Below are 13,395 nucleotides of genomic sequence, written 5' to 3'. Positions count from 1 at the left end.
TTCATTCAAGTGCTTATAAATTTCAGAAACAAGAATGTGAACCCTTTCTGAAAAGGCGCTCTTGCTGTTGCACTGTGAATAAATACACAAAGTTGCCCTTGTCTGGGTCTCTCCAGTGTCTGCACACCCACTGGGAGATGAAAGCATGAGACCTGTGTTCACAGCATCCAACATGCAATGTCAGACATGATGCTACACATTCTAGAACTACTCTCTAGACACCGAGGCTCCTGACTCCTCCCAGACCTGAACAGCAGGCTCCTTCAAGTTTTCTATATGACATAATTTTGCTGGGTGTAACCTCTGCAAAAAAATGCAAACACATAAAATCTACACCTGTCACCTCGCTAGGTATTCTTCTATTCATCCAGATGACAGGGAGCATAACCCTGGTGATTGATCATTCTCTTATTTACTTTCAGAATGCCTCTGCTTGAGTGGAGAACAAAAGATTACCTGCCAAAGTTTAACAAAGAACTTAGTGAAGACTATTGCTTGAAAAGAAAAAATATGTTCAAGTCCAACATGGGACTGGGAGAAGGGAGAGGAAGGAAAATTGTTTAAATTCCTCCATAGAACTCCTAAATGTAACCTTCCAACACTTGGAAAATAGGCTGGGCGTGGTGGCTCATACCTATATTCCCAGCACTTTGGGAGGCTGAGGCAGGTGGATCACCTGAGGTCAGGAGTTCCAGACAAGCCTGGTCAACATGGTAAAACCTCGTCTCTACTAAAAATGCAAAAATTTAGCTGGGTGTGGTGGCACACGCTAGTAATCCCAGCTACTGGGGAGGCTGAGACAGGATAATTGCTTGAAGCGAGGAGGCAGAGGTTGCAGTGAGTGGAGATTGTGCCACTGCACTCCAGCCTGGGCAACAGAGGGCAACTCTGTCTCAAAAAAAAAAAAAAAAAAAAAAAAAATCAACAAATTTTGGCTGGGTGTGGTGGCTCATGCCTATAATCCCTGCATTTTGGGAGGCCAGGGTGGGAGGATGGCTTTTAGCCCAGGAGTTTGAGACCAGCCTGAGCAACCAAGTGAGACCTCATCTCTACAAAAAAAATCTTTAAAATTAGATGGGCATGTTGGCATATGCCTGTAGTCCTCTCTCATCTACTTTCTGTCTCTATAGTTTTTAAGCAGCAGGTTTGGTTAGTATCTGTTAGTTTCAGCTTCTCAATATTTGCATAGCAATCAGAAGAATAACTGTATACACACAAACAGATAAGAATTACCCAATACACTGTACATACCTTACACCTTGTTAATACATGCCATCCTCCTCACTAAAGTATTAGACATGTTTTTCGCTAACACGTCCCCACCTCAGCAAATGTCCTCAATATCATTTCATCTCTGCTACCCTTTTAGGAAAGAGCCCATAACAAGACAGATATAAAAAATCAGAATGAGATGCCATCAGACCAGTGCCCCACTCACATGGGAGTTTTCACAAACACAACTTGCCTTGAGGAATGTCGACACCAGTGTCAGCACCAGAGATGTGCTGGAAAATTAGAAACACTAGGATATGCCTATAAGTAATTGGTCCCTCCTTAAAGTAAAAGGCTAGGAGGCGTTCAGGGCACAGTTATGAAAACGATGAGTGTGGGCCGGGGCCAGGCATGGTGGTTCATGCCTGTAAACCCAGCACTTTAGGAGGCTGAGACCAGTGGATCACCTGAGGTTGGGAGTTCGAGACCAGCCTGACCAACATGGGGAAAAAAATCCCATCTCTACCAAAAATTCAAAATTAGCTGGGCGTGGTGGCACATGCCTGTAATCCTAGCTACTTGGGAGGCTAAAGCAGGAGAATTGCTTGAACCCGGGAGGTGGAGGTTGCGGTGAGCCGAGATAGTGCCATTGCACTCCAGCCTGGGCAACAAGATTGAAACTCCATCTCAAAAAAAAACATGAGTGTGAATCTTCAAATAGTGTGGAATTTCAACTTATTTGTTCAATCCTTGTGCCACGCAACAACGAGAATGATCTTTTAAGTACATAATATAAACAGATCTGTCCACTAATCCTTCTCTCACTGCCCTATGCAAGATGCCCTCTGGCCCCACCACCTCTTCCAGCCTCTTCTCCCATTCTCTATACATCCCCCCAAGCTCTGGCTCTTGCTGTTTCAAGATCTCCAGGCATGCTTTTCTCTGCCCAAAAGGCTCTTCCCCAGCTGTTTGCAAGCCCGCTCCCTCTCCTCCTTCTGGTCACACCCTCAAGCTTCTAGGTCACTTCCTCTGATTCTTCTCCCTGAACTCCCTCATTAAAGGCAGTCTCCCTGCGACTCCCATCTCAGTCTCCACTCTACCATGATCTAAACATTCTCTTCTTTTTCAAATTCTTCATTACAAGGTAACTGCCATTGTATTCCCAGGGTCTAGCACAGTCGTGGGCACAACGTCAGCACTCTATAAATGCATGTTCAATATTTCATGTTTTGAATACCAGCCTGGCTTTCAGTCTCTTTTCCAGAGCAACAGTCTTTTGGTGAAACCAAAGGTTGGTTGGCTAAATACCTTGGGTTCACCAACAGTATCTACTATCAGTTAGGTAATTTGGATGACGTCAATACCACTCAATTGATGACAAAAGATAAAAGACTTGTTTAAGTCTCTGACTCAGAAAACAACAACAGCTCAAGGAAGGAGCTTACTGACAGACCAGTCTCAAACCAACCCTGGCTGAGCTCTCTGAACGAGAACCACACAACAAAGCACAATTTCCAGCTGACCTGGTCTGTAAGGAAGAGTTTGGGTAGCCCCAGAGCCTTAGTGAAGCTAACTGGCATGTCCCCAGACAGGCCATGATGAGTAGAACAGCCAGCAGGGACTGCTGCAGAGCAGGTAGTCAGCTTCCTCCGGTGGGTGTCCTGAGCACACATGGCTTCCAGCCTCAAACACTTTACAACTGCTCCTATGATGCCAGCAGTTCCTGCATCAATGCATCATTAGCCATCTCATTTCATTCCACAACAAAAAGACCAGTGTCATTAGCTTGCTTGCCCAAGGGACGTGGGCACCAAATACCCAACAGGTCAAGTTCCTTGGTGGAATTTCTATCGCTGCACAGTAGAACTTACTGGCCACAGGAAGCCACTGATGTGGTCCTGGAGTCCTGTGCCATGACAAAGGTGACAAAGCATTACTCTACTTGAGGCAAGCTGCAAAGACATTGTCCGGTGGAAAGGGGTGGACCCTCCTGGGTTCCTCAACTCACCCATGTCAGCTCTACTTACTTTCCGAGGTCCTCAAACTAATCTGTTACTAAACTCCATCTCATTGAACACATTGCCCTGGTTTTACTCAGTCAAAAGGAATGACAGTAGTAACAGAAGGAACAGCAATTACTGGGCTACGTGCCGGGAGGCATTGGGATGACTGGGCATTGTTTATAGTGCTTTATGTGGATTAACTGATCCAATTTTCACAATAACCCTATTAATTAGTACTATTATTGTCCTTATTTTCTGATGAGGAAACTGAGGCAACAGAAGGTTAAGTGACTTGCCCAAGGTGGCAAAATTAGTAAACAGGTGAGCTGGAATTTGAACCCATGGAGACTGTTTGCAAAGCTCCCATTCATAAACACGACTTACTCTTCGGGCAAACCTACACAATCCTGAAGATTTCGAGGATAATTTTACAAAGCCACCAAGGCAACTGAAGGACAACTGTACCACAAGGGGCCAGTGAGAAAGAGAAGGATATATACTGTAGAGAAGGGTGTTCAGCCTCTGAAAATCCTAGCCGAAGGCGGTTTAACAGTCTCTCCTTCCAGTTACAAACTGAATTCTTCTCATCACCTGCTTCGTAGTCCTGTTTTATCTGCCAGGGACCTCAGGCCATTCCTTTGGCTCTGGGCTGTGCTCCTAACCCGATGCTTAAATAAACTCCACAGACCAACTGACTTTTCATTAACATTTATTGAGCACATGGCACAGGTCATGTTTGAAGTTTTCACACGCTGTCATTTAAATTAACCCCAACAATAAAGATATGAAGTGGGGAGTATGGGTTTTTTTACCCTATACTTATTTATTTTTATCAAAGTTTAGTCTAGGCACAGCTGGTGGCTCATACCTGTAATCCCAGCATTTGGGGAGTACAAGGCAGTAGGATTCCTTGAGCTCAGGCGTTTGAGAGCAGCCTGGGCAACACAGCAAGCCCCGGTCTCTATAAGAGAAAGAAAGTTTAAAGAACCTGAAGAGGCTTATATGCATAAGAAACAAACATGTTGCTGGCTGTGGCGGCTCATGCCTGTAATCCCAGCACTTTGGGAGGCTGAGGCGGGTGGATCACTGGAGGTCGGGGAGTTTGAGATCAACCTGACCAACATGGAGAAACCTCATCTCTACTAAAAATACGAAATTAGCCTGACTTGGTAGCACATGACTGTAATCCCAGCTTCTTGGGAGGCTGAGGCAGGAGAATCGCTTGAACCTGGGAGGCAGAGGTTGCAGTGAGCCAAGCTGTGATCCAGCCATTGCACTCCCACCTGAGCAACAAGAGCAAAACTCCATCTCAAAAAAAAAAAAAAAAAAAAGAAAGTTTGAAAAACCCAAAGAGGCTTAACCACATAAGAAACAAATGTGCTGCCGGGCATGGTAGCTCATGCCTATAATCTCAGCACTTTGGGAGGCCAAGGCAGGTGGATCACCTGAGGTTGGGAGTTTGAGACCAGCCTGACAAACATGGAGAAACCCCATCTCTACTAAAAATACAAGATTAGCTGGGTGTGGTGGTATATGCCTGTAATCCCAGCTACTTGGGAGACTAAGGCAGGAAAATCGCTGGAACCTGAGAGGCGGAGGTTGTGGTGAGCTGAGATTGCACCATTGCACTCCAGCCTGAATGACAAGAGTGAAACTCTGTCTCCAAAAAAAAAAAAGAAAGAAAGAAGGAAACAAATATGTTTATAATGTACGATGGTAACTGCCTGCCCCACTCCTCCCAACCCCTATAGTATAGGCAAATGTGCTCAACTTTTGGTGTTTTTTCTTAACACTATGCTTATATTTATATCAACTCAGCCATTAGCCACTGACATCCTGTTTCTACAGGTGAAGACTCAGCTGTTACCAGTATGCCTACGCCACAAATTTTGGTTAAAGCCATGGTCAGTGTTTACACTTTGAGACCGTAATTATTGTTCTAGTCGACTCTGTAGTGCTTCATATGAATCGATTCCCTTTCTTGTACAATGGTTTTTGTTCTCTTAGATTTGTTTCCCTTTCTCCCACTTGCCTAGCTCCTGATGAATAATCCATCATGTTTTCTACCAATTTTTTGTTGTGATCTACTAATAATTCTTTCCAATGCTCAAACTCACCAGGTAACTTATCAAACATCTTGATGTGGAGAGAAAAGTGGGTGTTCTCAGAATTGTTTTCACTGAAAGAAACCCTGATTCTCAGACGTGTTAGGAGCTTGGCTGTATATCCTCCAGGAAGTGGTAGAGACATGATTTGCCTGCTACCAACTGCAGGCAGCTACCACTGCCCCTGGGTAAAGATGTGCAGGCTGGGCCATGCACGGTGGCTCACACCTATAATCCCAGCACTTTGGGAGGCTGAGGCGGGTGGATCACGAGGTCAAGAGATCGAGACCATCCTGGCCAACATGGCGAAACCCCACCTCTACTAAAAAAATGAAAAAAAAATTAGCTGGGCATGATGGTGCATGCCTCTAGTCCCAGCTACTTGGGAGGCTGAGGCAGGAGAATCGCTTGAACCTGGGAGGCAGAGGTTGCAGTGAGCTGAGATAGCACCATTGCACTCCAGCGTGGAGACAAGAGCAAAACTCTGCACACAACAGATGTGGGGGCTGTTGGCTGCACAACTTCAGAGGGTGCTGCCCCCCACTCAGATGAGAACAGTGCCTTGGAGAGGCAAGGCACAGGCCCTGTCAACAAGGTGGCTTCCGATCTCATCTCCAGTGCTGCTCCTGGTCATCTTGCACTGCACTGGCCCCCAACCTGAAAGTACTGTGTTAACTGCCTTCTCTCTGGCCGGCCCTGTTTGCCTGATTCATGTTTAGCAGTTGGCTTCTTTGCCTACTCATTATGTAAAACTACCATATTAGTGTTGCCTCACTGCGGTCGTGTGGTTTTCATGGCAGGCATGACCTTCCCTGGGGGTGTCTCCATCATGTCGACTCTCTCTAACGGCAAGAAACCACTCCTGGGCTCTTGTTGCAAAAGTCCAAGTGCTTTTTGAATCCTGTTGTATATTGCAAGGGTGCTTCCAAGTCAAGATGGGGTGATGACCGACATGCCCTGCACCCAAGGAATAGTCAAACCTTTCCTGCTGCATGGAAGGCCTGCTGACAACTCATCTTTTGGACATTCCTGAGGGAGGGGTGAACTCCCTCCAAAGCCCCTAAGTTACATTTTTCCTTTTCTTATTTTTTTGAGACAGTGTCTTGCTCTGTTGCTCAGGCTGGAGTGCAGTGGTGCAATCTCGGCTCACTGCAACCTCAGCCTCCTGGGTTCAAGCAATTCTCCTTCTTCAGCCTCCCGAGTAGCTGAGATTATAGGCGCACATCACCACACCTGGCTAATTTTTTTATTTTTATAGGGTTTCACCATGTTGCCCAGGCTGGTCTCAAACTCCTGACCTCAAGCAATCCACCTGCCTTGGCCTCCCGAAGTGCTAGGATTACAGGCATGAGCCACTGTGCCCAGCCAAAATGATATTTTTTTCTGGAAAAACTCTGATACATCAAAAATGAATGCTATCTAGCATATAATGCCTGACAATGTAGATGAAGAGCTGGTCACTGAGGGGTGGGATGGTGCATGACAGACAATCCCAGCCCTGATCTTACTCCTCTCACCCTGGCTGCAATGCAAAACCAAGGAAACAAGGTGAGCGTGGTGAACGCAAAGAGGTGAGGCAGACTCGAGGGGAAAAGTGATCCCAAATGAAAAAGTAATTCCAGAAACACCAGGCTTGAAAGCTGACATGGACTCTACGAGCGTTTTCTTTGGACTTCCAGCTGGACTTCAAACAGTATTTTACTCTGAATTTAGCATTTGGGCCAGTTCTTAATTGTATCAAGCACCCAAGACAGATGACACCAAATTCCAGCCAACTTCTATTAAGGATAAAGCGGCAAATGAAAGATTCAGACATTCTTCTGTCAAAACCTGTCCAGTTGCAAGTGAAGAAACCCAACTTAACCAAAACATACCCATTAGCACAGTAACAGGAGTACTCAGGATGGAAACATGGTTGCCCACAGAAGTACCTTATTCTGTTTCATCAATACAAGTTTAATTAGTTAGTGTAGAGGGTCTAAGCTAATGCTTTTCAAACTTTGGGTCTTAAACCACTGGTACATAAAATAAGTTTAATGGATCATCGCCAGCATACTTAAAGAGTAGAAAAGAAAATAGCAGAGAGTAAAGGTAAGTATTGCTTCATGTGGCTTTTATTTCAGTCATTTGTTTGCCTGTGTGCATGAATCCTGGGTCTTGCTGTGTGAAAGTGTGTTTCTTCCTGGGGTAGGCATGGTGGACATGTCAATTAAACTCCAAACCATAATCGAGAGGCTCTATGACTGAGTCCTACCCAGAGATATGTTTTGTTTGGTCCTCATAATATACATATATATATTTTTTTCTTCAGAAGGAGTCTCATCTATCGCCCAGGTTGGAGTGCAGTGGCCTGATCTTGGCTCACTGCAACCTCTGCCTCCCAGGTTCAAGCAATTCTCCTGCCTCAGCCTCCCGAGTAGCCAAAATCACAGGCAAGCACCACCACATCCAACTAATTTTTTTTTTATTTTTAGTAGAGATGGAGTTTCACCAAGTTCCCTAGGCTGGTCTTGAACTACTGACGTCAAGTGATCTGCCCACCTCAGCCTCCCAAAGTGCTGGGATTACAGGTGTGAGCCACTGTGCCTGGCCACACACAACATTTTTTAAAGAGAAAGTGAAATCATTTGCCAACTTTTAAACATCTGGAGGTTTTACATAAAAATCTCTATTTCTAGCTGCTCCTGAAAACTGAAAGGCCTGGCAACTTGACCTGCATCCCTCCGTGGGACCTAGGATGAAAGACAAAGTAACTCTTCCCTTTAGGGAGGGCCATGCTCTCTAGTTGGGCCCAAGCTCCACTCAGTTAGGTCACTTGCCTGATTCTCAGGGCATCCATATGTCTGACCCCAGTTCTAATCATCCTTAGCTCAATGTGACCCACAAAGCTCCCCCACTTACCTCTCCTTATGTCCATCGCTGTATCACATGCCAACAGTAGCCCCTGCTAAACTGAGCTGCTTGCATCTCCTCAGACAGGAGCTATACTTTATTGCTTCTGTTTTACCCACTTGAGTCCCTTTCTCTCAATCCTCTTTTTATCTACTACTGCACTCCTGTTCATCCTTCAAAGCCCAGTCTTCCACGATCATCCAATAGAATTCATCACTTTCGGTCCTGCAGCCTCATATTACTTTCATAGTTCTCCTTTGAGTGCATTTTACATTATATCATAATGACTTATTTATGTGTGTCTGTTTCTTGCTAGAAAGTGAGTGCTTTCAGGTCAAGAACTGCATTTTATTTGTTGTTATATCTAGATAGATTATCTTATATTAGATTATAAAGAAACATTTCCCAAATAAGAATAACCATCTCCCCGACCCATATACATCATTCATTCACTTATTCACAAAACATTCAGTTAGTGCTTACTATGGAACAGACACTGTGTAATGAATACAAGTTGAATCAAACACCATCCTCAACCTTAAGAAACCTACAGAACTCCTCAAATATCAGTCTTAAATGCTACCTTTTCCATAAAGTCTTTTCTGATTCCCTTGGGACTGTAGCTCTTCCTTCCTTAGAACCCCCATAGAAGACTGTTCACCCTCTTCTATTGCCTGGTGTCCCCTCCATTTTGCATTCTCCATCAACATCCCTCTCAACACCTGCTGACCCATTCATCCACTGAAGGTAAGATCTTTACAGTGTGTCAGATTATTCTCGAAGTGCCCCACAGATAAGAGACCTCAAGAAAATTGTAATGTGATCACGGCCACTACTGAAAGCCCTTCGCCATGGCTCATTGCTACTTCTGAGTTTTAGGCTAGGACCTCTACACATGGCAGAAGTGGTAGCATTTTCCAGGTAAGCAGGGACAGAGGGGCATCCACTCCTTCTTCAGTGCTCAGCATAACTGGGCTCTCATCCTACAGACTCTAATCCCCATCCTCCTAAAGCTGCTCCTTGATGACCATTCAAAAGGGGTCCCTCAAGTGGCACATGGCAGCAGTCCAGTGGACACCCACCTAGCTCATGTGTCACGATGAGACCCTCCATGGACCTGGGCACCCATAGCCCCTATCATTTTTTCAGGGAGGGATTGCTCAGTCTTCTCTCCCATTCCTCATCCATCAGACACTCCAGTGAGGAATAACCTTGCCACATTTTCCTACCATCCACTTTTCGTGTGTGTGTATGTGTGTGGTTCTTTTTTTGAGACAAGGTCTCACTCTATCACCTAGGCTAGAGTACAGTGGTGTGCTCGTGGCTCATCGTAGCCTTGACCTCCAGGCTCAGATGATCCTCCTACCACTTCAGCCTCTTATGTAGCTGGGACTGCAGGTACACATCACCATGCCCAACTATTTGCTTTTTTTTTTTTTTTGGTTGGGGGGGATTTTTTTTTTTTAATAGAGGCAGGGTCTTGCCATGTTGCCCAGGCTGGTCTTAAACTCCCAGGCTCAAGCGATCTGCCTGCCTCAGCCTCCCGAAGTGCTGGGATTATAGGTATAAGCCACTGTGCCTGACCCACTTTTCTTAATTCTTCTTGAACTTTTCCCTTCTCATGTTTTAAATAGAGAACAACAGAAATAAACAGAAGAAAAAGTACAGACTATTAGAACATAGACAGAATGCACGTGACCCTTGAACAACACGGGTTTGAACTGCACAGATCCCTACACAGATTTTCTTCTACCTCTGCCACCCCTGAGGCAGCAAGACCAAGCCCTCCTTTTCCTCCTTCTCCTCACCTGCTCAACATAAAGACATGGAGGATAAAGGTCTTTATGATGATCTACTTCCACCAAATGAATAGTAAATACTGTACAGTAGTAGTGAATGAAACACTCCAAGCCTGAATGACATATTTGAATTCCTCAAAGATTAAAGAGGAAGTGGTAGCCTTTGTGAGGCAAGACAGCTGATAAACTTTTGTACCTTTTCATTTTTGTTTTTGAGACAAGGTCTGACTGTACGGCTCAGGCGGGAGTGCAGTGGCAATCTCAGCTCACTACAACCTCTGCCTCCTGGGCTCAAACCATCCTCCCACCTCAGTTCCCTGAGTAGCTGAGACTACAGGCATGCATCACCATGCCTGGCTCATTTTTATATTGCTAATGAACTTTTACTCAAAAATTCCAAACAGTTCTACGATTTCAGGTAAACATGCTCTACCCAAAAATTCCAAACAGATCTACGATTCCAGGTAAACATGCTCACTTGACTTGGAGACATAGGAACGATGCCTGGAGAACATGGACACCTGTGCCTTCATTCTAAATTACGTTGCCTTCTCCAAGTCATGCTGAGCCCCAACTCACCCTCATGAAAAAGTACCTTAAATTTCCTGCCAACCTTTGCTCCCCAGTATCCTATACTGACAGCAGTTTCTTGGCTACTGGGATCTCACAGAAGGTCTGCTTCATTATGAAATATGGCTTTGTCTCATCCTACAGGATAGCCAGAGTGACAGTGATGTTCTTTCTTTACCTTCTCTTTGTCATCTATGCATGGCGAGCAAGAAGAAATTTGCCAAAGGGAATAAAGAAGCAACTTGCATAAAAATTTTTATTCACCCACCTGTAGACCTGGTCATTTTACCCACAGAAATCACAGATTACCTGCACAGTGTCAAAGTATAGTTCCTGAATAAAAAATATCAGCATTATCTGGGAAATGTTAGAAATGCAAAATCTCAGACCTTTTCCCAGACCCATTGAATCAGAAACTCTGAGGGCAGAGCCCAGAAATCTGTGTTTTCACAAGTCTTCCAGATGATTCTGATTCCAGTTGAAATTGGAGAAATGTCTTTGGAAGAAATTACTGTCTAGGACAGTAATTTAAAAAGTTTTTAAAAAGCCAGGAACTTCACAGTTAAATGCAAGTATTCAAACAAGTCAGCCTGTTTGATTGCAATAGGGACACACACACTCACCCCTGGTCCACCCCCAGGGGACACTGGACCATAATAGCATTAATTATGTCAGTCTGAGCACAAATACAATGTTTCGGAGAAAAGAGGTCATGCATAACAAATATTCACTCTCCCCACTGTTAACAAAATTTGCCCTTGAATACACAGCTCCTGCCAGTTTGGGATAAACATACCTCTCAGTATGAGTCACCGTCAGACAAACACACAATGAAATAGGAAGCTGGGCTGGTTTTTACTGTGGTGTGCCTGGATCAAACTCAACCACAATGGGAAGAAATCCTGCACCACTCACTGATCACTGATCTTTCTGAAAAGTTCTCTGGCTCTTTAATGCTGGCTCAGGAAAACACTCAGCACTTTGACTTTGGCACAGGAGAAGCCAACAATACTAAGATCCTCTTTCTTGACCTCTAGGGCTGTGAAAAGGATGGCAAAGAGGGCCACCTCCTCAAAACGAATCAAATGCCAAGATATGCTTCTTGGTAGGGTGAGTCTCCTGCAGTACATCTTCTGCAGGAATTTGGAGAGAAACTCTCTGTGACACAATACAAGTTGCTCATCTTTCCTGGTTATTTGGCCTGGCAAGGGAAAGGCAAGAAGCAACATCACCTCCAAAGTCTGGGAGTAGCTAACAATAGATGAGGCCAAACCTCCATTTCAGATGCCCACTGTCCACGTATTCTTCACTCCATTCCTGTCATCAAAAATCGCCCTCAAGAGCTTTGAATACATTCAAGTCAATATGTTCCTTCTCTCATATTTATTTATATTGTGGAAATGACATCTTTGTCTCTCTGGATAAACATTTTTTAGACATCAATGAGTAGGTATCAGAGGGCAGAAGATGTGCTATGATTTTTTTTAACATGTGAAATCCTTTCCCTTTGCTTTGGAAATCCCATTATTCAGACAGCACTTCTGGAGTGAAGATAAACTAAGCAGAGCCACACTTCCTGGTAAGAGTAGCACTTTCATTTATAAAATAGTACAAGCAACTCACACTTGGATTGCTTCCTCTCAAGTGGAGTATGATGACAAAAACTGGAGCACCCCTCCCCACAAAGATGGGAAATTCACAATTGAGTAGTGTGAATAAGTCACCGATCAAGAACAATTCACCTGAAACCTGTAGCCTCGTAGTGTCTCCTTTAGTCTATCACTTCCCCTTAGACCTTACTTAGGAGATGTCCTTGTTGGTGGTATCCCTTTTAAAATATTGGGGTTTTTGAAGTTAAGACACATCCAAGGGCAGGTAGAGATGAGGCATTAAACTTCAACCTGAGGCTGGGAATGGCTAGCATACGTGAAAGAGCAGGCCTGGAAAGTGACTCAATAGTCATCGCACACAGGAGGAATTATTACACCACAGTGAAAGACCTTTCCTGAGGATGGAATAGAGGTGAGTATTGACTACACTAGGCAGTATGCATGCATCCGAGTGGGTAGTATCTGTGTGGGTGTGTGTTTTGGGAGGGCAAATAGCATTAGAGGCAGCAACATTTCACAGCTCCAAGGTTGTTTCACAAGACTGCATATGAAGTCAAATACTTGAGGAAAATAGCACTGTCCTAAGTTGCACAGGTGACAACTGTTGTTAATCTGGTGTTTACTTAGGTGCACAGAGTAATTCTAGAAGAATTTGCAGAAGGGATGGGCCTTTGAGGAGCTCTATAAAGAAGCAAAACTTGAGTTAGATCTTTGATAAATACATAAAAGGGGGGTACACAGTATATTTCACAAGGTGGGTAGACAGTATGACTGAGGTTACAGAAGAAAATACCACCCCTGTGATCATTCAAAAGGTAAAGGGGCTCGAGGTAGACATTAGCACTGGTTTCTGAGCCAGATAGGCAGAAAAATGGATAGAAAACTTAGATTTTCTACATGCTAGCTAAGTGATCTCTGATCTTCCGTGAGTCTTCTTTCCCTCACCTATTGGGGGAAGATAGTACTTAGCTGGATGGGTTAGAAGATTAAAGACAATGTATACAGAGCTCTGCAATTTAGTTATGTGTTCAATCACTGATGGATTTCATAACATTAAAATGAAAATAAAATAAGATTGGCTTAGAAGGACATTTATATAGCTGGAAGCAGGGAGGGGGTATTTTAAGGACTTGAGGAGAACCCTGCATGACAAGCAGGAAGCTTTGAACCTTACCTTGTCATTTATTTGGGTTTTTGAGCTGGG

At 44.3% G+C, this 13,395-nt stretch overlaps 1 protein-coding gene across 11 annotated transcripts in view; it reads right to left on the bottom strand.

Annotated features, from left to right (window-relative positions):
* ABLIM1 (actin binding LIM protein 1) overlaps positions 1–13,395 on the bottom strand; it is a 341,410-nt gene that overhangs the window by 184,438 nt on the left and 143,577 nt on the right. Inside the window, exon 2 of one of the 11 annotated variants that reach the window (XR_010341741.1) lies at positions 4,084–4,176. The exons of the other annotated variants lie outside the window; for them this stretch is intronic. The gene's annotated coding sequence lies outside the window, so the exon portion shown is untranslated. The remainder of the gene's footprint in view (positions 1–4,083; positions 4,177–13,395) is intronic. 11 annotated transcript variants of the gene reach the window in all.

This window comes from Aotus nancymaae, unplaced genomic scaffold (assembly GCF_030222135.1).
Source record: "Aotus nancymaae isolate 86718 unplaced genomic scaffold, 86718_ANA_hifiasm-v0.15.2.pri h1tg000010l, whole genome shotgun sequence".
Taxonomy (NCBI): domain Eukaryota; kingdom Metazoa; phylum Chordata; class Mammalia; order Primates; family Aotidae; genus Aotus; species Aotus nancymaae.
Note: the sequence above shows the minus strand (reverse complement) of the source record. Positions and strands in the feature narration are given on the sequence as shown.